Source organism: Arachis hypogaea, chromosome 15 (genome assembly GCF_003086295.3).
Source record: "Arachis hypogaea cultivar Tifrunner chromosome 15, arahy.Tifrunner.gnm2.J5K5, whole genome shotgun sequence".
NCBI classification, from domain to species: domain Eukaryota; kingdom Viridiplantae; phylum Streptophyta; class Magnoliopsida; order Fabales; family Fabaceae; genus Arachis; species Arachis hypogaea.
In genome coordinates this window covers 44,215,382-44,241,816 of record NC_092050.1, presented here as the reverse complement: position 1 = coordinate 44,241,816, position 26,435 = coordinate 44,215,382, and the positions used below count along the sequence as shown (strand labels likewise).

The 26,435-nt window shown below is 38.2% G+C and overlaps 2 non-coding genes across 2 annotated transcripts; both read left to right on the top strand.

The window, feature by feature from the left end:
* Positions 1 to 1,717: 1,717 nt before the first annotated feature.
* Positions 1,718 to 1,825, top strand: LOC112752466 (small nucleolar RNA R71). The gene has a single exon (XR_003176902.1). It is a non-coding gene; the product is annotated as a small nucleolar RNA R71 (small nucleolar RNA).
* An 8,869-nt stretch (positions 1,826 to 10,694) lies between these two features.
* On the top strand, positions 10,695 to 10,801 carry LOC112753304 (small nucleolar RNA R71). The gene has a single exon (XR_003177697.1). It is a non-coding gene; the product is annotated as a small nucleolar RNA R71 (small nucleolar RNA).
* The last annotated feature ends 15,634 nt before the right edge of the window (positions 10,802 to 26,435 follow it).

Here is a 26,435-nt window from a genome sequence, read left to right as displayed (position 1 = left end):
CAATAGCTTGACAGTGGGCTCTCATGGTGCCTTACAGATGTTCAGAGCATTGTTGAAACTCTCCAACACCAAACTTAGAGTTTGGATATGGGAGTTCAACACCAAACTTAGAGTTTGGTTGTGGCCTCCCAACACCAAACTTAGAGTTTGACTGTGGGGGCTTGGGTTGACTCTGCTTTGAGAGAAGCTTTTCATGCTTCTTCTCCATGGTTGCAGAGGGAGATCCTTGAGTTTTAAACACAAGGGAGTCCTCATTCCTTTGGAGGACTAATTCTCCTCTGTCAACATCAATCACAGCTCTTGCTGTGGCCAGGAAAGGTCTTCCTAGGATAATGGATTCATCCTCTTCCTTTCCAGTATCCAGGACTATGAAATCAGCAGGGATGTAAAGGCCCTCAACCTTTACTAACACGTCCTTTACTTGTCCATAAGCCTGTTTTCTTGAATTGTCTGCCATCTCTAATGAGATTTTAGCAGCTTGCACCCCATAGATTCCCAGTTTCTCTATTACAGAGAGGGGCATGAGGTTTATTCCTGAACCAAGGTCACACAGAGCGTTAAAAATCATGGTGCCTATGGTACAAGATATTATGAACTTTCCAGGATCCTGTTTCTTCTGAGGTAATGTCAGTTGATCCAGATCACTTAGTTCATTGATGAACAAGGGAGGTTCAACTTCCCAAGTATCAATGCCAAATAATTTGGCATTCAGCTTCATGATTGCACCAAGAAACTTGGCAGTTTGCTCTTCAGTAACATCCTCATTCTCTTCAGAAGAGGAATACTCATCAGAGCTCATGAAGGGCATAAGGAGGTTCAATGGAATCTCTATGGTCTCTAGATGAGCCTCAGAGTCCTTTGGTTCCTCAGAGGGAAGCGCCTTATTGATCACTGGATGTCCCAGGAGGTCTTCCTCCTTGGGATTCATGTCCTCTCCTTCCCTTACAGGTTCGGCCATTTTGGTTATGTCAATGGCCTTGTACTCTCCTTTTGGATTCTTTTCTGTATTGCTTGGGAGAGTACTAGGAGGGATTTCAGTGATCCTTTTACTCAGCTGGCCCACTTGTGCTTCCAGATTTCTAATGGAAGATCTTGTTTCATTCATGAAACTTACAGTGGCCTTAGATAGATCAGAGACTAGGTTTGTTAAATTAGGAGTATTTTATTCGGAGTTCTCTGTCTGTTGCTGAGTGGATGATGGAAAAGGTTTATTATTGTTAAACCTGTTTCTTCCACCATTATTAAAGCCTTGTTGAGACTTTTGATCCTTCCATGAGAAATTGGGGTGATTTCTCCATGATGAGTTATAGGTGTTTCCATAAGGTTCACCAAAGTAATTTACCTCTGCTATTGCAGGGTTCTCAGGATCATAAGCTTCTTCTGCATAAGAAGCCTCTTGAGTACTATTGGATGCAGCTTGCATTCCATGCAGACTCTGAGAGATCATATTGACTTGCTGAATCAATATTTTATTCTGAGCCAATATGGCATTCAGAGTATCAACTTCAAGAACTCCCTTCTTCATAGGCGTCCCATTACTCACAGGATTCCTTTCAGAAGTGTACATGAACTGGTTATTAGCAACCATGTCAATGAGTTCTTGAGCTTCTGCAGGCGTTTTCTTTAGGTGAATGGATCCACCTGCAGAAGTGTCCAGTGACATTTTTGATAGCTCAGATAAACCATCATAGAATATATCCAGGATGGTCCATTCTGAAAGCATGTCAGAAGGACACTTTTTGGTCAACTGTTTGTATCTTTCCCAAGCTTCATAGAGGGATTCACCTTCTTTCTGTCTGAAGGTTTGAACATCAGCTCTAAGCTTGCTCAGCTTTTGAAGAGGAAAGTACTTGGCTAAGAAAGCCGTGACCAGCTTATCCCAAGAGTTCAGGCTGTCTTTGGGTTGAGAATCCAACCATAATCTAGCTCTGTCTCTTACAGCAAAAGGGAAAAGCATGAGCCTGTAGACTTCAGGATCTACTCCATTAGTCTTAACAGTATCACATATCTACAAGAATTCAGTTAAGAACTGAAAAGGATCTTCAGATGGAAGTCTATGAAACTTGCAGTTCTGCTGCATCAGAGAAACTAATTGAGGTTTCAGCTCAAAGTTGTTTGCTCCAATGGCGGGAATGGAGATCCTTCTTCCATGTAAATTGGAATTAGGTGCAGTAAAGTCACCAAACATCTTCCTTACATTATTATTATTTTCGGTTGCCATCTCCTCTTCCTGTTCAAAAATTTCTGAAAGGTTATCTCTGGATTGTTGTATTTTAGCTTCTCTTAGTTTCCTTTTCAGAGTCCTTTCAGGTTCTGGATCTACTTCCACAAGAATGTTCTTATCCTTGCTCCTGCTCATATGACAAAGAAGAGGGCACAGAAAAATAATAATAATAATAGAGATCCTTTATACCACAGTATATGGATCCCTGTGTGAGTGGAAGAAAAGAGGGAGATAAAGAATGTAATGTAATGGAAGAAACACAACTGTGAGGAGGGTAGAGATGTGAGATGAGATGTTAGTAGATGAATAAATAAATAGAATAAGATGGGAGAGGGAGAATTTTCGAAAATAATTTTTGAAAAAGGGTTAGTGATTTTCGAGAATGGTTTTTGAAAAATGTTAATATTTTTCGAAAATTTTTAAAATCAAAAATAAAAATAAGAATAATTAGTTAATTAAAAAGAAATTTTTGAAAAAGAGGGAAGATATTTTCGAAAATTAGAGAGAGAGTTAGTTAGGTAGTTGAAACAAATTTTGAAAAGATAAGAAGTTAGGAGGTTACAAAAGATATTTTGAAACCAACTTTTTGAAAAAGGTAAGATAAGAAGATATTTTAGAAATTAGTTTTGAAAAAGACTTGATTTTTAAAATCTCAATTAATGACTTGATTCATAAGAAATCACAAGATATGATTCTAGAACTTAAAGTTTGAATCTTTCTTAACAAGCAAGTAACAAACTTCAAATTTTTGAATCAAAACATTAATTGATTATGTTATTTTCGAAAATTTGATATAAAAATAAGAAAAAGATTTTTGAAAAATTATTTTTGGAATTTTCGAAAATAACTAAGAATTTTGAAAAAGATTTGATTTTTGAAAAAGATAAGATTTTCAAATTGAAAATTTGATTTGACTCATAAGAAACAACTTGATTTCAAAAATTTTTGAAAAAGTCAAATCTAATTTTCGAATTTGATGAGAGAAAAAGGGAAAGATATTTTTTTTTTATTTTTGAAATTTTTATGATGAGAGAGAAAAACAGGAAAAATGATGCAATACATGAAATTTTTAGATCAAAACATGTGATGCATGCAAGAATGCTATGAATGTCAAGATGAACACCAAGAACACTATGAAGATCATGATGAACATCAAGAACACATTTTTGAAAAATTTTTAATGCAAAGAAAACATGCAAGACACCAAACTTATAATTCTTTAATGCTTACGCACTAAGAATTCAAGAATGCATATGAAAAACACCATACAACACAAAACAAAAAATCATCAAGATCAAACAAGAAGACTTACCAAGAACAACTTGAAGATCATAAAGAACACTACGAATGCATGAAATTTTCGAAAAATGCAAGATGCACATGCAAATGACACCAAACTTATGACATGACTCATGACTCAAACAAGAAACACAAAAAATGTTTTTGATTTTTATGATTTTCTAATTTTTTTGGATTTTTTTTTCGAAAATTATATGAAAAAGAAAAAATAAGGATTCCAAAATTTTTAACATGAATTCCAGGAATCTTGCATTCTTAGTCTAAAGCTTCAGTCCAGGAATTAGACATGGCTCACTAGCCAGCCAAACTTTCAATGAAAGCTCCGGTCCAAAACACTAGACATGGCCAATGGCCAGCCAAGCTTCAGCAGGTGAATCAGGAACAGCAGCAGGTGGATTAGCAACAACTAGCTTGCTCTTGATAACAAATTGCTACCTCAGTCCAAATAAATTTAGACATGGCTTTACAGCCAGCCAGGCTTCACATGCATCATGAAACACTAGAATTCATTCTTAAAAATTTTGAATAAAATTTTTGAAAACATTTTTATATTATTTTTTTTTTCGAAAACAAAGGAGAAAATTTTGAAATATTTTTGAAAAATTTTTTGAAAAGAAAACAAAAAGAAAATTACCTAATCTGAGCAACAAGATGAACCGTCAGTTGTCCAAACTCGAACAATCCCCGGCAACGGCGCCAAAAACTTGGTGCGCAGAAATTGTGATCACACTTTGATTATGTAAAATTCATCGCTCTTTCTTTCCCTGGTAATGGCATCAAAAACATGATGCCAATACCACGGTTCACAACTTCGCACAACTAACCAGCAAGTGCACTGGGTCGTCCAAGTAATACCTTACGTGAGTAAGGGTCGAATCCCACGGAGATTGTTGGTATGAAGCAAGCTATGGTCACCTTGCAAATCTCAGTTAGGCAGATATAAATTGATAATGGTGTTTTCGAATAATAATTAATAGAATAGGGTTAGAAATACTTATGTAATTCATTGGTGAAAATTTCAGATAAGCGAATGGTGATGCTTTCGTTCCTCTGAACCTTTGCTTTCCTGCTATCTTCATCCAATCAGTCTTACTCCTTTCCATGGCTGGCTTTATGTGATACATCACCACTGTCAATGGCTACTTTCGGTCATCTCTCGGGAAAATGATCCAATGCCCTGTCACGGCACGGCTAATCGTCTGGAGGCATCACCCTTGTCAATGGCTTCATCTTATCCTCTCAGTGAAAATGGTCAACGCACCCTGTCACGGCACGGCTATTCATCTGTCGGTTCTCGATCATGCTGGAATAGGATTTACTATCCTTTTGCGTCTGTCACTAACGCCCCGCAATCGCGAGTTTGGAGCTCGTCACAGTCATTCATTCGTTGAATCCTACTCGGAATACCACAAACAAGGTTTAGACCTTCCGGATTCTCTTGAATGCCGCCATCATTCTAGCTTACACCACGAAGATTCTGGTTAGGAGATCTAAGAGATACTCATTCAGTCTAAGGTAGAACGGAAGTGGTTGTCAGGCACGCGTTCATAGGGAATGATGATAATTGTCACGTTCATCACATTCAGATTGAAGTACGAATGGATATCTTAGAAGCGAAACAAGATGAATTGAATAGAAAACAGTAGTACTTTGCATTAATCCTTGAGAAACAACAGAGCTCCACACCTTAATCTATGGAGTGTAGAAACTCTACCGTTAAAATTACATAAGTGAAAGGTCCAGGCATGGCCGAGATGGCCAGCCCCCAAAACGTGATCAATAGATCAAAAGATAATCCAAAGATGTCAAATACAATAGTGAAATGTCCTATTTATAATAAACTAGCTACTAGGGTTTACAGAAGTAAGTAATTGATGCATAAATCCACTTCCGGGGCCCACTTGGTGTGTGCTTGGGATGAGCTTGAGTGTTGCACGTGTAGAGGTCCTTTCTGGAGTTGAACGCCAGCTTTTGTGCCAGTTTGGGCGTTCAACTCTGGTTTTGGCTCCTTTTCTGGCGCTGGACGCCAGATTTAGGCAGAAAGCTGGCGTTGAACGCAAGTTTACGTCGTTTATTCTTGGCCAAAGTATGGACTATTATATATTTCTGGAAAGCCCTGGATGTCTACTTTCCAACGCAATTGGAAGCGCGCCATTTCGAGTTCTGTAGCTCCAGAAAATCCACTTTGAGTGCAGGGAGGTCAGAATCCAACAGCATCACCAGTCCTTCTTCAACCTCTGAATCTGATTTTTGCTCAAGTCCCTCAATTTCAGCCAGAAAATACCTGAAATCACTAAAAAACACACAAACTCATAGTAAAGTCCAGAAATGTGAATTTAACATAAAAACTAATAAAAACATCCCTAAAAGTAACTAGATTCTACTAAAAACAATGCCAAAAAGCGTATAAATTATCCGCTCATCAGTCTCACCATCTTGTTGCCTGAAAGTTTGAACCTCAGCTCTCAACCTGTTAATTCTTTGAGGAGGATAGAATCTTGCCAAGAATTTGTTCACCACATCTTCCCAGGTTGTTAAGCTTTCCTTCAGGAAGGATTCCAGCCATTTAGATGCCTTGTCCTTGAGTGAGAAGGGGAATAAAAGTAGTCTGTAGGTGTCAGGATGAACACCATTAAACTTCACAGTGTCACATATCCTCAGGAAGGTGGTTAGATGCTGATTGGGATCTTCTTGAACACTTCCTCCGAATGAACAGTTGTTCTGAACAAGGGTGATGAGCTGTGGCTTTAGTTCAAAGTTGTTGGCATGTATGGTTGGCTTTTGGATGCTACTTCCATAGTTTCCTGGGTTTGGATTGATGTAAGATCCCATAACTCTTCTCTGTTGCCCAGCATGATGCACTGGGCCTTCTCTGCCATGGTTGTGAGCCTCTTCTTCATGATGGTTCTCCATATTCTCATCTATGTCTGGTTCAAAATACTCCTCTTCTTCCTCCGTACCAACTACTCTCTTTCCTCTTGCTTCCCTCCTTAATCTAAGGAAGGTCCTTTCAGGTTCAGAATCAAAGGAAGTTGAAGCACTGCTTCTTTTACCTGTCAGACAACCCATAAATCACAAGCAAGAAAGATAGATGTAGACAGTATTCTTTGCAAAAATGCTGTTAGTATGAGTAATGCAATATATCAAACAGTTAGTGGGTCAGTGAACTAAATAGTAAACAACTAAGAAAGGGGTAGGGGGAAAGGAAGAAAACAGCTAAACTGAAAGTGAATTACTCAAATGAAATCAAACAAAATAAAAAAAATGCTCAATCTAGTTATCCACCAATTTAATCATTGTTGATACAAAATCAATCCCTGATAACGGCACCATAAACTTGATGGATAGAAACTTGTCTCTCAACAATTTCCCTCGGCAAGTATACCGAATTGTCGTCAAGTGAAAACTCACAATAGAGTGAGGTCGAATCCCACAGGAATTGATTGGTCAATCAACTTTAATTAGAGGAATGTTCTTGTTGAGCTAAGCAGAATTTGATGTGAGAATTGCAAGAAATTAAATGGCGGAAAGTAAACAACAGAAAATATAAATACTAGAAATAAAGAGCTGAATGTAAATGGTGGAAGGTAAATTGCAGAATCTTCAATGGGGAATGGGCAATTTAGCATGAAAGTAAATTGCAGAAATTAAAGAGAATGGGTAAGATCAGAAATAGGGGATTCATTGGGCTTAGGAGATGTTGCATTCTCCGGATCAAGTTCATTTTCATCTCTTCCTCAATTAATGCATTCATTGATCTCCTTGGCAATTTTAAGTGATTGAATTCCAATTCCTTGGTAATTCAATCTCTCAAATCTTGATCAATAGCCAATTCCTTGGTCTAATTGCTCAAGAGAAGAGATGAAGTATGTCACTGATTGTACCACATGTATTTCCAAATCAAAGTATTGGGAGAATTATATGTCACCATATCCGCCCAACCCCCAATTTGCTCCAACATGAGAAAGCATTTCTAGCATGATCTCTTCATTTCTCTTCCAAGGTTCCGAAGAGATCCAAGTATGAATAGCTTCTTTTCCAAGACAACTACCCAATTGGATGAAGATTGAAAGCTTTCTAGTAAAATCAAGAGAAAAGAAAGAAGAAGAATGATGAAAACTATTATTGATCCATCAAATTACAACAGAGCTCCCTAACCCAATGAAAGGGTTTAGTTGTTCATGGCTCTGGGAATAGAAAACAAAGATGGAGAATGCATTCTGAAAGTAAAACTAGAAGTTACAGAGAAAGTAAAATTATACAGAGAGTAGTCCTCTCAATCCCAAAAGCTTCTCTCTAGTTCAAAACTACTCCTATATATACTACTCTTCTGATCTTCCAGTTGGCTCTTCAAGTCTTGGATATGGGCCTTTGGATCTTGAGTTAAAGCAGTTTGGAATCTTCAGCGGGGTCAGCTTTTCTTGCAGAGAAAGTGTGAAGTAGGCATGGACTTTGGCTAGGACGTTAGTGGTGTTAACGTTAAGTGAAAATGTGGGTTCGAGAACGTTAGTGACGATCACCTTTTGTACTAACGTTCCTAGCCGAAGATGAGTTACATTAACTTCAACGTTAGTGGCACTAATGTGACCACTAACGTTGCCTCTTGGTCCATCGCGAGCGTTATTGGCGTTTACCTTTGCCAATAACGTTGCCCTTAGCCCCTTTTTCTCACGTTAGAGTCCACGCTAGTATAACTAACGTGGCTCTTAACGTGGGCATGCCTTAGCCTCGAGAGCGTTAGTGACACTTACCTTTGTCACTAACGCTCCAAACGCCCCTTCCCACGTTAGTGCCCCATGTTAATTGTCTTAACGTGGCCACTAATGTGGTGGTGATTGCCAACTCCAACGTTAGTGACAAAGGTGAGTGTCACTAACGTTGGCTCATCAATTCTTTCCTCCACGTTAGCTTCCATGTTAATATACTTAACATGGTAACTAACGTGGCTCATAGTGGCTTAGTCCAACGTTAGTGACAAAGGTGAGTGTCACTAACGTTGGTGATTCCTTGCTCCTTCTACGTTAGAGTTCACGTTAACCAAGTTAACGTGGCTCTTAATGTAGCCAATATGGGCTTAGTCCAATGTTAGTGACAAAGGTGAGTGTCACTAACGTTAGCATTATCTTCCTCTTCCACGTTAGAGTTCACGTTAACTGAGTTAACGTGACTCTTAACGTGGCCAATTGCCCTTTTGGAGCATTAGTGGCACTTACTTTTACCACTAACGCTTGGAGCTTCTTTTTCTTCCACGTTAACTACCACGTTAATGTGGTAATTAACGTGGGCTATGACAGCTTCGAGGACGTTATTGGTGATCACTTTTCTCATTAACGTTGCAAGCTAGCTCCCATTCCACGTTAGTGGTCATGTTAGTTAGACTAACGTGGCTACTAACGTGGCTTTTCCTTGCTTCCTTTGTCCTGAAATCAAGCAAATAGAGTGCATCAAAGCTCTAATCCAAGTTATCATGCATCATCCAATTTGTCATTAAATTCATGCATAATTCTCATGAAATCATATAAAATTCACAATGTTTGCTTGAATCAAGATGTAAATGTAATTCTACCCAAAACTTGCTTATTTCCTAAGAAAATGCATGAAACTACCCTAAAATAGTAAAGAAAAGGTCAGTGAAACTGGCCAAAATGGCCTGGCATCAGTTAGTTCTCCCTAAGCCACATCAATGATAGCATTAGCTGTGGCTAGGAATGGTCCTCCAAGGATGACACAGTCATCCTCATCCTTTCCTATGTCCAAGACTATGAAGTTTGCAAGGATGTAGTGGTTTTCAACTTTGACCAAGACATCCTCTACTAAGCGATATGGCTTCTTCATGGTCTTGTCTGGCATCTCTAAAGAGATGTGTGCAGCTTGTACCTTAAGTATGCCCAGCTTCTCCATTACTGAGAGTGGCATGAGGTTAATGCTTGACCCTAGGTCACATAGAGCCTTTTCAGAGATCATAGTGCCTATGGTGCAAGGAATCAGAAAGCGTCCAGGGTCTGGAAGCTTTTGAGGTAGCTCTTGTTGAACCAAAGCATGGAGTTATTTGGTAAGCAGTGGAGGTTCTTCCACCAGAGGTTTTGTACCAAATAGTTTGGCATTCAGCTTCATTAGAGCTCCTAGGAAACGAGCAACTTGCTCTTCCCTAGTGTCTTCATCCTCACTTGAGGATGAGTAGTCATCAGAACTTATGCACTGCAGAAGTGCATTCAAAGGAACCTCAATTATCTTTATGGTTTCCTTTGGTTGTGGGCTAGAGGGTTCTTGAGTGGGCTTTAAGCACTCAAAGGGTGTGCTATGACTGGTGTTCAACGCCAGTCCCTCTAGCATTCTGGGCGTTGAACGCCCAGTAAAGGCTTCTTCAATGGCGTTCAATGCCTTCCCATTCTCCTCCAATTCGGCCTCAACCTCCATGGTTATGGCCTTGCACTCTTCTCTAGGATTAACCTCAGTATTACTAGGGAGAGTGTCAGGAGGGATCTCAGGGATCCTCTTGCTCAGTTGACCAACCTATACCTCCAAGTTTCTAATGGAGGACCTTGTTTCATTAATAAAACTGTGGGTGGTCTTAGTGATGCTGGAGACGAGAATGGCTAAGTCAGAAAGGAACTACTTATAAGTCTCCATATTCCCTTGAGAAGATGGAAATGGTGGTCTATTGTTGAACCTATTCTGGTTCCTACTACCTTGATTGAAACCTTGATGAGGTTTCTGTTGATCCTTCCATGAGAGGATAGGATGATTCCTCCATGAAGGGTTGTAAGTATTTCCATAGGCTTCTCCCATGTAATTCACCTCCTCCATGGTGGGTCGATCAGGATCATAGGCTTCTTCAAAAGAAGCTTCTTGAGTACTGCCAGCTGCAGTTTGCATCCAAGTGAGATGTTGAGAGATCATGTTGAACTGTTAGGTCAAGATCTTATTCTGAGCCAAGATGGCATTCAGGGTCTCAACTTCATGAACTCCTTTCTTTTGAGAGGCTCCATGATTTACAGGATTCCTCTCAGAGGTGTACATAAATTGGTTATTTGCAACCATCTCAATGAGTTTTTTAGCTTCTGCAGGCGTTTTCTTCAAGTGGAGAGATCCACCTGCAGAGCTATCCAAGGAAATCTTGGGTATCTCAGACAAGCCATCATAGAACACGCCTATGAGGGACCATTCTGAGAGCATATCAAGAGGACATTTCCTGATCAGCTGCTTGTATCTTTCCCAGGCTTCATAAGGGGATTCACCTTCTCTTTATCTGAAGGTTTGAACTTCCACTCTAATCTTGCTCATCCTTTCAGGAGGAAAGAACTTAGCCAGAAAAGCATTTACAAGCCTTTTCCAAGAGTCAAGACCCTATCTAGGCTGGGCATCCAACCAGAACTTAGCGCTGTCTCTTAGAGCAAAGGGGAAAAGCATCAGCTTGTAGACTTCCAGATTAACTCTATTAGTGTTCACAGTATCACAGATCTGTAAAAATTCTACTAAGAACAGATGTGGATCTTCCAGTAGAAGTCAATGGAATTTGCAGTTCAGTTGCAGAAGAGAGACTAACTGAGGCTTAAGCTCAAAATTATTAGCTCCAATGGCAGGTACAACAATGCTTCTACCATAAAAGTTAGAGGTAGGCATGGTGAAATCACCAAGGACCTTTCTAGGCTCCTCTTGTGGTTTGGCCATATCCTCTGTTTCTTGTTCAAAACTTTCTGAAAGGTTTCTTCTGGAGTGTTGTGCTTTAGTTAGTTGTAAATGCCTCTTTAGAGTTTTCTCAGGTTCAGGATCAGGAGTCAAGAGGGGTTCTTTATCCCTGTTCCTGGTCATAATAAACAAGAAAAGAAAAAGAAAGAAAAGAAAGAGACTTCCAATAGGCATGAAGCTCCTCCTTAAAGTCAGAAGTAGAGGAAGAAGAAGAAGATAAAAATTAAAAATAAAAATAAATAAAATAAGTATAGGCTAAATACCTTGGATATAGTAGATAAGAGTAAAGAGAGAAAGGAAATCACAAGAAAGCTTTCTGTGCCAATTGGCAAGAAGCTCCAAGTGAGATGTGAAGAAGATAGAGAATGCAGATAAAGAATTTGAGCTAAAGCTATTAGAGTTGAGTGAAAAGAGATTAGAAAAGAAGAGGTATAAATAGAAAAAGTAAATTAAAATATTTTTATTTTTATTTATTTATTTAATTAATTTTCAAAAAATTAGATTAATTTTAAAAAGATTTGAATTTTAATTGTTAAATTTTTGAAAATAGAAGAGAGAGAAGAGAGGGAATTTTCAAAAATAGAGAGAGAAAAGAGTTAGTTAGGTGGTTTTGAAAAAGAAAAGAGAGAAGAAGAGAGTTAGTTTTCAAAAATTAAGAAGAGATAGTTAGTTAGGTGGTTTTGAAAAAGATGAGAGAGAAGATGAGAGAGGATTTTCAAAAATTAATGAAAGTAGACAGTTAGTTAGGTGGTTTTGAAAAAGAAGAGAGAGAAGATAAGATATTAATTAAGAAAAGATAAAAATAAAAAAAATGAAAATAAAAGATAAGATAAGAAAAGATTTAAATTTTAAAAATAAAATAGAAGATAAGATAAGAAAAGTTTTAAAATTAAAATTTGCAATTAGAAAAAGATAATATTTTTGAAAATTAATTTTGAAAAAGATATGATTTAAAAATTAGAAATTAGAAAAGATAATATAAGAAGCAAAAAGATAAGATTAGAAAATTGATTTTGAAAAAGATATGATTTTAAAATTTGAATTTTGAAAAAGATAAGATAAGAAATTTGAATTTTGAATAAGATATGAAAAAGAGAAGATTTTTGAAAAAGATAAGATTTTTTTTTTGAAAAAGATATGATTTTCACTTTTGAAAATTTTGATTTTTGAAAACTTTACAACTAAGATAAGATAAGATAAAATTTTAAAAATTAAAATTTGAATTTTATAGCTAATTTTCGAAAATAATTGGTTAAAATTAGTTAGAAAATATATTTTTTGATTTTTTTGAATTTTATGATGAAAGAGAAAAACATAAAAAAGACACAACACTTAAAATTTTTAGATCTAGAGCCCCTAATTTTCGAAAATTTTGAGGAAAACACCAAAGGGACACCAAACTTAAAAATTTTAAGATCAAGACACATACAAGACTCAAGAACACTTTAAAGATGAACAAGAACATGAAGAACAAAAATTTAAAGACTCAAAGAATACAAGAACATAAAAATAACACTAAACTTAAAATTTTTAGAAAACTAAGACAAGATTTTCGAAAATTGCAAGAAAATAAACAAGAAAACACCAAAATTAAAGACTTGACACAAGATTTAACCAAAGAAAAATATTTTTGAAAAATTTTTAAAAAGAAAGACTCAAAGAAACACAACTTACCAAGAACATGAACATAATGTTTTGACCAATTGGGCTACAAATTTAACAGTGTTTTTGAAAAACCTTTTTGAAATTTTCGAAAATTTAAAGAAGAAAAAATAAAATTAAAAGGCTCAAAGACTCAAACCAAGAACACAAAACTTAAACAAAGAAAAGAAAAATATTTTTGAAAAAGATTTTTTTAGAAGTTTTCAAAAATTTGAAGAAGAAGAAAATAAAAATAAAAAAAAAAGACTCAACAAAACAAAGTAAAAATAAAAGAAATTTACCTTATCTAAGGAGTAAGACAATCTGGCAGTTTGTTCAAACTCAACACTCCCCAGCAACGGCGTCAAAAACTTGGTGCGCTTGTACGCAAAACTCACACTATTTCGTACAACAACAGTAGTACCAGCAAGTGCACTGGGTCATCCAAGTAATACCTGAGTGAGTCAGGGTTGATCCCACGAGGATTGTGGCTTGAAGCAAGCTTATGGTTGTCTTACAGGTCTTAGTCAGGTGGAATCAGAAGGAGTTGGATACATAAATATTTATGGGATTATTTGGAATAAGGATAGGAATAAGTGATAGGATTAGATTGAGAGTTGGAGTTGCTTTGTCTTTCTGAAGTAACTCTGGTACTATCATCTTCTTTGCTTGTGAATGATCTTCTTCAATGGCAGGCTGTAAGTGATCAAAGCCACGCCAATGGTCTTTGATCTCCTCTGCTACAGAATGAACGCTAGGGCCCCTGCTATTCAATCCAATGGAGGCTGAAGTGCATAGCAATCCATTCTCTTGGCGATCCTACTCAAAACTCCACAGACAAGGTAGAATCTTTCGGATCAGAGAACGCTACTTCTTGGATCTAGCCTATACCACGGAGACCTTAATCTCCCTGGAGATCGGCTGAACTGGTGTCTCGAGAAGTCCCCAACGAAATCGTGGATTAACCGTCTGAGAGATGTAAATCCATAGCTGTTAGCTCGTGCTTTCCGGCCAAGTATTCACACGAACCCAAGTAGACGCGGGTGTTTGTCAGGCACGTTCGTCTTAATGTAATGAATAGAGCCAAGTTGTCAGATCGTCCTGTTCATCACGATGAAGATTAGGATATACATCTTAGAGATAGATCAGACACGGATCGAAGAAGAAGAAATAGTACTTTTATTAATTCATAGGACTCAGCTGGGCTCGTCCCCTCAACCTAGGATGATTAGAAAATCATATTGAAATAAAAACACAAAGATAAAGATAATGGCAAACCTCCCTCCAGGAGGTGGAGGAGGGTTGAAGAAGGTCCGAAGACCCCCAGAGATGGTTGTTCTTAAATTACATAAGTTTAATCCCTTAAATAGATGACTAGTAGGGTAAAACAGTCTAATTAATGCTAAAATCTACTTCTGGAGCCCACTTGGTGAGTATTTGGGCTAAGCTTTGAGGAGGTCCACGTGCATTGAGGTCTCTTGGGCGTGGATTGCCAGCTAGGGGGTCCTTTCTGGGCCGTTGGATGCTGGGCTCTGCTCTTTGGGCGCTGGATGCTTGGAAAGGTGCAGGAAGTTGGCATTGGATGCCAGTTTTGGGCCTTCTAATCCAAAGCAAAGTATAGACTATTATATATTGCTAGAAAGCTCTGGAAGTCAGCTTTCCATAGCTTTTAAGATCGCTCCATTCGGATTCTTTAGCTCCAGAAAAGGTCTTCCGAATGCTAGCAGGTCAGATCTAGACAGCATCTGCAGTGCTTCCTCTGTCTCTAAATCAGACTTCTACTCTAGCTCCTCAATTTCAATCAGAAAATACTTGAAATTGTCCAAAAATACAAAAACACATAGTAGAATCCAAAATTGTGATTTTAACACTAAAACCTATAAAAACTTCATAAAAACTAAATAAAACACACTAAAAACTATATGAAATTGATGCCAAAAAGCGTATAAAATATCCGCTCATCATGCATCGGGTCGTACCAAGTTATAAACTCAGATGAGTGAGTATCGAACCCACGAGGATTAATGTGTTAAGCAAATAATGGTCAATTGATTATTCTAGTCAGACAATTAAAATGTTGTGTTTCAATAGTAAATATCATGAAAATAGATAAATAAATAAAAGCAAACTAAAATTGGTTAAGAAAATAATATGATAAAAATAGTTAAGGTGTCAGAGATATTTAAATTGCAGGATTAACAATTATTGCTATCTACTTAGATAATGCAAAGATTGAGTTTATGGCAAACCCTAGATGATTGAATTCTATTCCTAGGCAATTCAATCTCCTCTAACCCAACTAACCGTCAATTCCTTGATTAATCAATTGTATTAGAAGGTTAAGTTCAAATTCTGATTTATAAGCCACATAAATCCTAAGAACCCAAAGATGATGCAATTATATGTCATGTATCCCATTAAATTCAGACAATTAAAGAGTTGTGAGAAAGTGTTTCAAGCTTTAATTCTAATGATGTAACTTTTTCAAGATTCAAAAGAATTCAATTTAGATCAGAGTTATATTCCAATACAAACTAATCCGAAGGATGAAGAACGAAACCAATTCTTAAACATAAATCGATGCATTAATCAAGAGTAGAGGAACAAATAATTATTAATTCATCAAAGTAAACAGAGCTCCTAACCTTAACAATGGAGGTTTAGTTGCCCATAGTACAGAAAATTAAAATTCTCATAGTGCAGAAAATTAAAATCCTAACCTAATGTGTAAAACCTAAAACTAATGAATGAGAGAACGGAAGGGGGAGAAGCCCCTTAGTGCATTGCTTCCTTCCCTTTTATAAAGCGAAATCTTTTATTCCTAGCATACAAATGTATCTCCCCTTTCTTAGCAATCAAATATTATCATTAATAATGATTTTATGGGTGGGGTTGTTAGTCTGGCGTTTAGCGCCACTTTGGTGGCGTTTGGCGCCCCTTTTGATGCAATTCACGCACTCCTTGCTGCCCGTCTGGCATTTAGCACCAGTTTCTAGCGTTTGGCACTAGGAGTCCCATGAAGATAGTGATGCTGGGCGTGGTTTGGCACTAAACGCCAATGTCGTGGCATTTAGTGCCATGATGCCAGAGAGCAAGTGGTGCACGAATTGTAAATCACACTTTTCACAACTCGTACCACTAACCAGCAAGTGCACTGGGTCGTCCAAGTAATACCTTACGTGAGTAAGGGTCAAATCCCACGGAGATTGTTGGCTTGAAGCAATCTATGGTTATCTTATAATTCTTAGTCAGGATATCAATTATAATTATCAGTTTGGATTGCGAAAAATAAAAGAGCATGAATTAAATATTTGTTATGCAGTAATGGAGAATATGTTGGAGTTTTGGAGATGCTTTGTCTTCTGAATCTTTGCTTTCCCCATGTCTTCTTCTTCACGCACGCAAGGTTCCTCCTATGGCAAGCTGTGTGTTGGTGGATCACCGTTGTCAATGGCTACCATCCGTCCTCTCAGTGAAAATGGTCCAAGTGCGCTGTCACCGCACGGCTAATCATCTGTCGGTTCTCACTCATGCTGGAATAGGATCCATTGATCCTTTTGTGTCTGTCACTACACCCAACCCTTGTGAGTTTGAAGCTCATCACAGTCATTCAATCCCTGAATCCTACTTGGAATACCACAGACAAGGTTTAGACTTTCCAGATTCTCAAGAATGCTGCCAATGGATTCTAGCTTATACCATGAAGATTCTAATTAAGGAATCCAAGAGATACTCATTCAATCAAAGGTAGAACGGAGGTGGTTGTCAGTCACGCGTTCATAGGTTGAGAATGGTGATGAATGTCATGGATCATCACATCCATCATATTGAAGTGCAAATGAACATCTTAGATAGAAACAAACGTGTTTGAATAGAAAATAGAAATAATTGCATTAATTCATCGAGACACAGCAGAGCTCCTCACCCCCAACAATGGAGTTTAGAGACTCATGCCATCAAAGAGTACAAAGTTCAGATCTAAAAATGTCATGAGGTGCAAAATAAATCTCTAAAAGTTGTTTAAATACTAAACTAGTAACCTAGGTTTACAGAAAATGAGTAAACTAAGATAGATAGTGCAGAAATCCACTTCTGGGGCCCACTTGGTGTGTGCTGGGGCTGAGGCTTGAGCTTTACACGTGCCTGGGCTGTTTCTAGAGTTAAACGTCAGGTTGTAACCTGTTTCTGGCGTTTAACTCCAACTTGTAACCTGTTTCTGGCGTTTAACGCCAGATTGCAACATGGAACTGGCGTTGAATGCCAGTTTACGTCATCTATCCTTGAGCAAAGTATGGACTATTATATATTTCTAGAAAGCCCTGGATGTATACTTTCCAACGCAATTGAGAGCGCGCTAATTGAAATCCTGTGGCTCCAAAAAATCCATTCCGAGTGCAGGGAGGTCAGAATCCAACAGCATCAGCAGTCCTTTTTTAGCTTGAATCAGATTTTTGCTCAGCTCCCTCAATTTTAGCCAGAAATTACCTAAAATCATAGAAAAACACACAAACTCATAGTAAAGTCTAGAAATGTGATTTTTATTTAAAAACTAATAAAAATATAATAAAAAGTGACTAAAATATATTAAAAACTACCTAAAAACAATGCCAAAAATCGTATAAATTATCCGCTCATCACAACACCAAACTTAAATTGTTGCTTGTCCCCAAGCAACTAAAAGCAAAGTAGGATAAAAAGAAGAGAATATACAATGAATTCCAAAAATATCTATGAAGATCAGTCTTAATTAGATGAGCGGGGCTATTAGCTTTTTGCTTCTGAACAGTTTTGGCATCTCACTTTATCCTTTGAAGTTCAGAATGATTGGTATCTATAGGAACTCAGAATTCAGATAGTGTTATTGATTCTCCTAGTTCAGTATGTTGATTCTTGAACACAGCTACTTTATGAGTCTTGGCCGTGGCCCTAAGCACTCTGTTTTCTAGTATTACCACCGGATACATACATGCCACAGACACATAACTGGGTGAACCTTTTCAGATTGTGACTCAGCTTTGCTAAAGTCCCCAATTAGAGGTGTCTAGGGTTCTTAAGCACACTCTGTTTTTGCTTTGGACCTCGACTTTTACCGCTCAGTCTCAAGTTTTCACTTGACACCTTCACGCCACAAGCACATGGTTAGGGACATCTTGGTTTAGCCGCTTAGGCCAGGATTTTATTCCTTTAGGCCCTCCTATCCACTGATGCTCAAAGCCTTGGATCCTTTTTATTACCCTTGCCTTTTGGTTTTAAGGGCTATTGGCTTTTTGCTCTTGCCTTTTGGTTTAAAGAGCTTTTGGCTTTTTCTGCTTGCTTTTTTTTTTCTTGCTCTCTTCTTTTTTTTTTCGCATTTGTTTTTCTGCAAGCTTTGTTCTTCACTGCCTTTTCTTGCTTCAAGAATCATTTTTATGATTTTTTAGATTATCAAATAACATTTCTCCTTTTTCATCATTCTTTCAAGAGCCAACAATTTTAACATTCATAAACAACAAATTCAAAAGACATATGCACTGTTCAAGCATTCATTTGGAAAACAAAAAGTATTGCCACCACATCAAAATAATTAAACTATTTTAAAATTCGAAATTTAAGTATTGCCACCACATTCATATCTTTAAGACATAGAGACTTAGATACTAGTGATCATGTAATAAGACCCAAACATAAATAAACATAAAGCATAGTAAACGAAAAATAGAGAAATAAGAACAAGGAGATTAAGGAACGGGTCCACCTTAGTGAGGGTGGCGTCTTCCTCTTCTTGAAGAACCAATGGTGCTCTTGAGCTCCTCTATGTCTCTTCCTTGTCTTTGTTGCTCCTTCCTCATAGCTCTTTGATCTCCAGTCAAATGCTCTACCACTGAACTATGGACCCTTGAGATGAACCTCTCCATCTCTCATGACTCGGGGGTGGAAGCAACTGCCTTCATTTTCCTCTTTCTAGAGGTTTCTCCAGCCTTAGGTGCCATAAATGGTTATGGAAAAACAAAAAGCAACGCTTTTTTTTCACACCAAACTTAAAAGGTTTGCTCGTCCTCGAGCAAAAGAAGATAGAAGGGAGTAGAAGGAGAAGTGGAGGAGAAGGAGGTGTGTGAATGGGTGGGTATGGGAGGGGAATGGTTTGAATTGGAATGGTGAGGTAGGTGGGAATCTTGTGGGGTCCACAGATCCTGAGGGGTCAAGGACTTAGCATCCCTGCTTCATTGAGGCATGCAAAACGCCCTTAGTGTGCAATCCTGGCGTTTAACGCCAGACTACTGCTTGTTTCTGGCGTTAAATGCCAGCTTTTCCCCTTTTATGGCGTTGAACGCCAACTTGGTGCTTGTTTCTGGCGTTTAACGCCAGCTTGATGCTTTTTTCTGGCGTTAAACGCCAGTAAGCTCTTCCTCTAAGGTGAGCTGGTTTAATGCTGTTTTTGACTTTGCTTTGATTTTTGTGACTCCACATGATCATCATCCTAAAGAAAACATAAAATAAAAATGGAAAACAGAAAATTAACATAGATAAGTAAAAATTGGGTTGCCTCCCAATAAGCGCTTCTTTATTGTCAATAGCTTGACAGTGAGCTCTCATGGAGCCTCACAGATAATCAGAGCAGGGTTGGGGCCTCTTAACACCAAACTTAGAGTTTGGTTGTGGCCTCCCAACACCAAACTTAGAGTTTGAATGTGGGGGTTTTGTTTGACTCCGTATTGAGAGAAGCTTTTCATGCTTCCTCTCCATGGTTACAGAAGGAGAACCTTGTGTCTTATAGTTTGCAATGTCTGCAAACCACAGAGCTTCCTGAATAGCAAACAATTGCTCATCTGGAAAGGTTTCAGAGATCTCAGTAGGAGGGAGGGATGCTCCTGCTACTGGTTCTATCCGGGACAGGTGATCAGCCACTTGATTCTCTGTCCCTTTTCTGTCTCTTATTTCTATATCAAACTCTTGCAGAAGCAGCACCCATCTTATGAGCCTGGGCTTTGAATCCTGCTTTGTGAGTAGATATTTAAGAGCAGCATGGTCAGTGTACACAATCACTTTTGATCCTACTAAGTATGATCTAAACTTGTCAATGGCATAAACCACTGCAAGCAGCTCTTTTTCTGTGGTTGTGTAATTTTTCTGGGCATCATTTAAAACACGGCTAGCATAATAAATGACATGCAGAAGCTTGTTATGCCTCTGTCCCAATACTGCACCAATGGCATGGTCACTGGCATCACACATTAGTTCCAAAGGTAATGTCCAATCTGGTGCAGAAATAACTGGTGCTGTGACCAGCTTAGCTTTCACGGTTTCAAACGCCTGCAGACACTCTGTGTCAAACACAAATGGCGTGTCAGCAGCTAGCAGATTGCTCAGAGGTTTTGCAATTTTTGAAAAATCCTTTATAAACCTCCTATAGAATCCTGCATGCACCAGAATGCTTCTGATTGCCTTAACATTGGTGGGTGGTGGTAATTTTTCAATTACCTCTACCTTAGCTTGATCCACCTCTATTCCCTTGTTCGAAATTTTATGCCCAAGGACAATTCCTTCAGTCACCATAAAGTGACATTTTTCCCAATTTAAAACCAGGTTAGTCTCTTGGAATCTTTTCAAAACAAGTGCTAGATGGTTAAGACAGGAGCTAAATGAGTCTCTAAATACTGAGAAGTCATCCATGAAGACTTCCAGAAATTTCTCTACCATATCAGAGAAGATAGAGAGCATGCACCTCTGAAAGGTTGCAGGTGCATTGCACAGACCAAAATGCATTCTTCTGTATGCAAATACTCTAGATGGACATGTTAATGCTGTTTTCTCTTGGTCCTGAGGATCTACTGCAATTTGGTTGTAACCTGAATAGCCACCCAAAAAGCAGTAGTATTCATGACCTGCTAGTCTTTCTAGCATCTGGTCTATGAATGGTAAAGGGAAGTGATCCTTCCTGGTGGCTGTATTAAGCCTTCTATAGTCAATACATGTAACACCCTAACTACCAAAGCTCACGCTTTCGGCTGCGCGATTCTGATAGCTCGGACATTACGACGACTTTTATACTATTTAATACTAAAATATGAGCCAGTTTAAAACTTTAAAATGCAATACCGCTCTAAGAATACTTTTGCTATACAACGTACATCCATACATTCAATACACTTACAACAACTCATAAAGAGTACATCCATATATATACACATATATAAATAATATTACAAGCATTACCCAATACAATTCCTATCCCTCTTACAGAACATATCAAGATAAAGGCGAGGGTATAAATAATAGTCTAAAGCAATACAGAGCATTTCAACAACTAAATAAAATCTTCTTAACTTCTGTGCCCATATCCTGAAAGGGGAAAAATGTAGGGGGGTGAGAACATCATCCTCGAAAGGGTTCTCAGTAGAGGGTTTTTGGGAATTACTGTAATAGGATACGTGAAGATAAACCGTACCAGTGATTAATAACTGTCTTATGCCTCTTTTTAAAAACAACGGTTTACAATAAAAGTAAAGTCGGAAATCTTTTCTGAAAGAGGAACCATTCAATTCTCAAAAACTCAAAAGCCTTTCAAAACGGTTTATCTATGCTGAAACAAAATAGCCTTTCATATTTTATTCCAAACCAGAAACACGAAACCGAAATCAACCATCGGTTCATCTCATTCCAACCACGGCCCTAGGCCCAAACAATCCAGCCATCAACCAATCACCACAGTCCAACAGAGTCCCAGTAGCAAACAAAAATAGGATGATGCAAGCACAAACAAACAGTTATTGCAAGTAGGACAATTAGCAATTAATCACATAGGCAAACCAAGTATAATATGCACACCCAAACAATGTCACATAGATGCATATGATGCATGCCTGTCCCTAGTGGCTGATGATATCATCTGTCGGTTATATAGCCAACCCAACACGTCCTAGTAGCTAACCATGGACAGAAACACCCATCGCAGAGCAAGTAGGTTTGAGCTACAACCCCATTGCTACTACACGCTCAACCCAGAGCCAGTGGAATAACCACTACTGCGGCTACTACCCAGGCAGGTATTTAAAAGCTCAACCTGGAGTGAGTGGAATCACCACTACTACCGCTACTACCCAGGCGTCACAGTCTCTAACATGGAGCAAGTGGGACGAACCACAACCCTTGCTACTACCCAGGTATCTCAAGCATATATTCATTCAGTCCCAGCCATGGATCAACATCCATCTCAGCCATCCGGCTTAAATTCATAATTCATAGTCAGCCATACGGCCCATAACTCATTCGGCAATCAGCCATAAATCAATATCATACACAGCCATTCCAACTCACGGTTCAATCCAGAACCAACCAATATTCATAATTATACACAGCCATTCTCGGCATTCTCTTTCCAAAACTTCCAAAACCATGGCAAGTTAAGGATTTATTTCAAAGTATTCAAAATCACCCATACAACAATGGGATTTTATAACAAAAGTTCTCGGCAGAGTCCCAAGTCTTTAGGGAAGGTCAACCTATATCAATTCCTTAAAATTCATTGAAACTCTTAAAATCATGGATTCTCGGTTCAAGTAAATAAAACTGAATTTATTATGAAACCGACCATACAAAATCACAAGTTCCAACCCGGTCAAAAAATCAACTCATTTGAAAAGGAACCGGTTCATTTGAATCAAACCACTTTCAAGTTTCTTTTTGGAACCCATTTTTCTAACTCTTCCAAAATGCCTCAAACTTAATTACTCAATCAAAAGTCTAGATTCCTTTGAAATCACTAAAAGCTCTTTTTTTATATTGAAATCAATATTAGAGCATCATTCTTTCCTTCAGTGATTCAAACGGTAAAAGTAGTTCATTTCTAAATAAGTCAAACTCAAGGCATAAAGTTCACTAAATAAATTAAGCTTGAAAATATAAATATTCTCTTAATAAATCAAATAATACAACTTCTCAAATCCAATCCTTTTTAAATAACTTTTTAAACAAGACTAGGATTTTGTAGAAATTTCGGCAGCACCTCCCCTAAAACTTAGACTTTTGCCACCCGGTTCGGGTCCCAACTAAACCGTTTCTCATTCCTTTTCAACAGCTCAAAACCAGAAATCAATTCAAAGCAAGCTAAATCCAACAGTTGCCTCAGTGGCATATCTCAAGAAAACCATTTCAAAGTCAACTCAATATCAACCGATTTAACTCATTTCCAAAGCTTTAAAGAAACGGTTCAGTAACAAATCATTTGTCCAAGATCAAGTCAATTAAAGTAAACCAGGCTGAATTCAAAAGTGCATTCGACTTTTCACATCATCAAATAATTGACTCAAATCAAATCAATCCTCAACGGATTAAACTCAGATTTCAAATCTTTAAAGAATCACTTCAAAATATTACATTTCACAAAGCTGCACAACAATTCAGCCAAACAAACATCCATAACTATTCGAGTCAATCAAATAATACATAAGGCAGATACAATCACTAAATACACTATATCTCACATCAGTATCCATATGTAATAATTCCAATAATAAACTATAGCTTTCGGAAAGCGCCCCTACCTCAAAACGCAAACCATAACCCAAACGTCTCACAGAGTCCTTTCCGCCTCAGCCCGAACTGACGGCAACCAAAACCTCAACTCCCAGTCACTTTCGCAATAACCATAGCAACACTAATCGCAACATACAATAATCAGCACTCGATTCCCACGTTATCAAAACTCATATTCATTAATCGAACACAACAGAATACTAACGCGAGATTTTCCGAAACATAAATACTTACTGAACTAGCGAAACGAAGCAACTGCGATTTTGAGCCGGCCTCGGCAACAGCTCCGGCGGCAGCTAGAAGCTCCGTGGATCAACTATAAAAACCGCGCAGCATTAAAACCTTCTCGAAATCCAAAAAGGCAGAAACCTCAAATGAAACCCTTACCGGCAACTTTTCCGGCGACGACAGAAGTAGCCAGAAGCTCCGGCGGTGGTTCCGGCGGCCTCAGAACTCCGGCGACGGTAGCAGAAGCTCCAGCTAAGCACCGCGGAGCAGCAGGTCGGTAGTGACAGAGGCAGACGGCAGTGACGGGAACCATGTCAGCCTCGGACCTCTCCCTTTCTTCACGCATGCCAGTCTTCTCTCTCCTGGCAGAACCCCTTTGACGGTGACGGCGGAACGGCAGCGGTCAGTGACGCGACAGCGGCGACTGGATGCAACTCCTCCAGCCCGCGTCTTCCTCTCTCCCAGTGGCACTCAGTCTCAGCCTTCCTCTCTGACGCGACGCGACGCGGCGGCGACCGGCGTAGGTTGTTACCCCATGGGTGACGGCGGTAAGGCACGAGCTTCCTCTCTCCTCCGACGCGAAACTCTCTCTCTCTCTCCTCCCTCTATCCTTCGCGCGGTTCTGGAGGCAGTGTCACGAGTCGGCAGCGACGTGGTTAGGTCGCGATAACAAGGCACGGTGGCGGCGATGCAACCCCATCAGTGGTGATGCGAGCTCCCTCCTCCTCTTCTCCGCCGCGACTCAGTCTCCCTTTCCCTCTCTGCTTCGTTCTTCTGGCTCGGTCCCCCTTTTCTTTCCATTTCCATTCTTTTCTTTTGATTTAGGGAACTGGGTGGGTGTGCTTAGGATATGGCTGCGCAGCAAGGATAGTGAAGAAGGGGTTTGGAGGCTGCGCAGCACTGAAGGGAGAATGGAGGAAGGGTATGCCAAAATTAGGGTAATAGGGTTAGTTTTGTGATTTCAAATAAAGGTAGGGATAATATGGTAATTGAAATCCAATTTAAATCCAACACTAATTATATATAGAAAATACTATTTGCTCACCAATTTCACAAATTATTTTCAATAAAATGCCCAAATCTAAAAATTAGAAATAATATAATTAATTTCTCTATTTTCCAAAATAGCAGCATTAATATTTAAAATATTAATTATTTAATCAAAATCATATAAAAATCCTTATTATTTCACAAATACCGATTTTATAATTCAAATATGGAAAATAATCCAATAATTGTAAAATTGGATAATAATAATAACTTATCTCAAATTCAATAAATCAAAACTTGCCTTAATTATCTTTAATAAAATAATTTCTGAAATTAAGGCTATAAATAACTATATGATTTGAGACCTGATCATAATAAGACTTTTCAAAAGTTCTGGGTCTTACATTCTACCCACCTTATAAAAATTTTTGCCCTCGAAAATTGATACAAAATTAAAGAAATTTCATAACAGTTCATCCTGGAACACATTTCAAGAAGAGGCAAAAATAGCACAACATGTAAACACATATATACGGTTTTCAAATACTTTGATTGTCATATGCATAAGGATGCAAAGGTTGGAGTATGGTTGCAAAGCAAACATTACAAGACAGGCTCAATGCAAAAAGGTGACATGGTTCAACATGTGGTAGAAGAGCAAGGCATCGAAGGCTATAAATCAGGATGGAGTTAAAACGACGTGCTTAACATCCGCACACTATTCTCATATCAACCTCAAGGCTTCAACTTTCCAAATCCGTCAAGCGATTAAAAATTCCCATATCCGATCATAAGCCTAACAACCGCGAACCCGTTCGCAAGGAACAAAACACCCACAACTCGTAACGTTGCACACCTACCGTTTCAACTTCCGTATGCACATACCACGTCTTAAAGAACTAACGCATCACGTTACTACATCTACAGATCACACGTGATATCAAAAATAATTCTCGAGTCTACTCAGACGAATACAAGATCTTAGAAAGGAGAGACAATTGTCAAGGACAATACTCATAGATTTGAAAGAATATATCCAATTCCAGATAAACAAGGATACTCAAGCAATGAAGTTTGCTAGACACAATTCAATTGACAACTTCAAAGATAACCCTTGAATCAAAGAAATCCAACAGGACCAATAAGAAGAAAATTCAGCGCATTATTTTGAAACAAACTCAAGCTGAGTCGAGGAAGCATGAGGTTTACAGAAGAGAATATTTCAAACCCAAGACAAAGCTCACAGATCTCAAGAGCACGATTAAAAATACTCCCGAATACATTGTTCGTAAAAGAATAAAAAATTTACGGAAAAATCACTTCGTAGTTTAGAAGGAAGTCAAGTAATAAACATTCTTCAAGGGAGTTACAAAAGCATAAACGTGATTTTGCTGTAATACAACTTCATGTTGAAGCAGATCATGTAGAATTTTAAAAACAAACTGTACACAGGTTTGGCTAAGAGCAAAAATATTTCCTCAAATATTTTAGAAAGATAATTAGATGCAAAACTTAACCAAAAGTAGTTCATAAAAACTCGGAAGTAATCAAATGCTTGTTCAAAATTCTCAAAATTTCATATTCAAACAAGCGTGTATAACATTTATAGCAAGTACGAAAGAGGAAGTTAAACTCTTTTTAGAAAAGAAACTCCGAAGTAAAAATTTGCTTACAATTTGGTAAAGGAAATAAGTAGTGCGTTACAAACGAACCGATTTCCACTAAACAAGGAAGCTTTCCAAAACCTCATTTAAAATAGCGCATGCCACTTTAAAACAACTTTGTCAAAGTTGAACGATGGTTTCCATTACAATCAAGCAGTTGAAAAATAAATTTAGTTTAGAACTGCTTT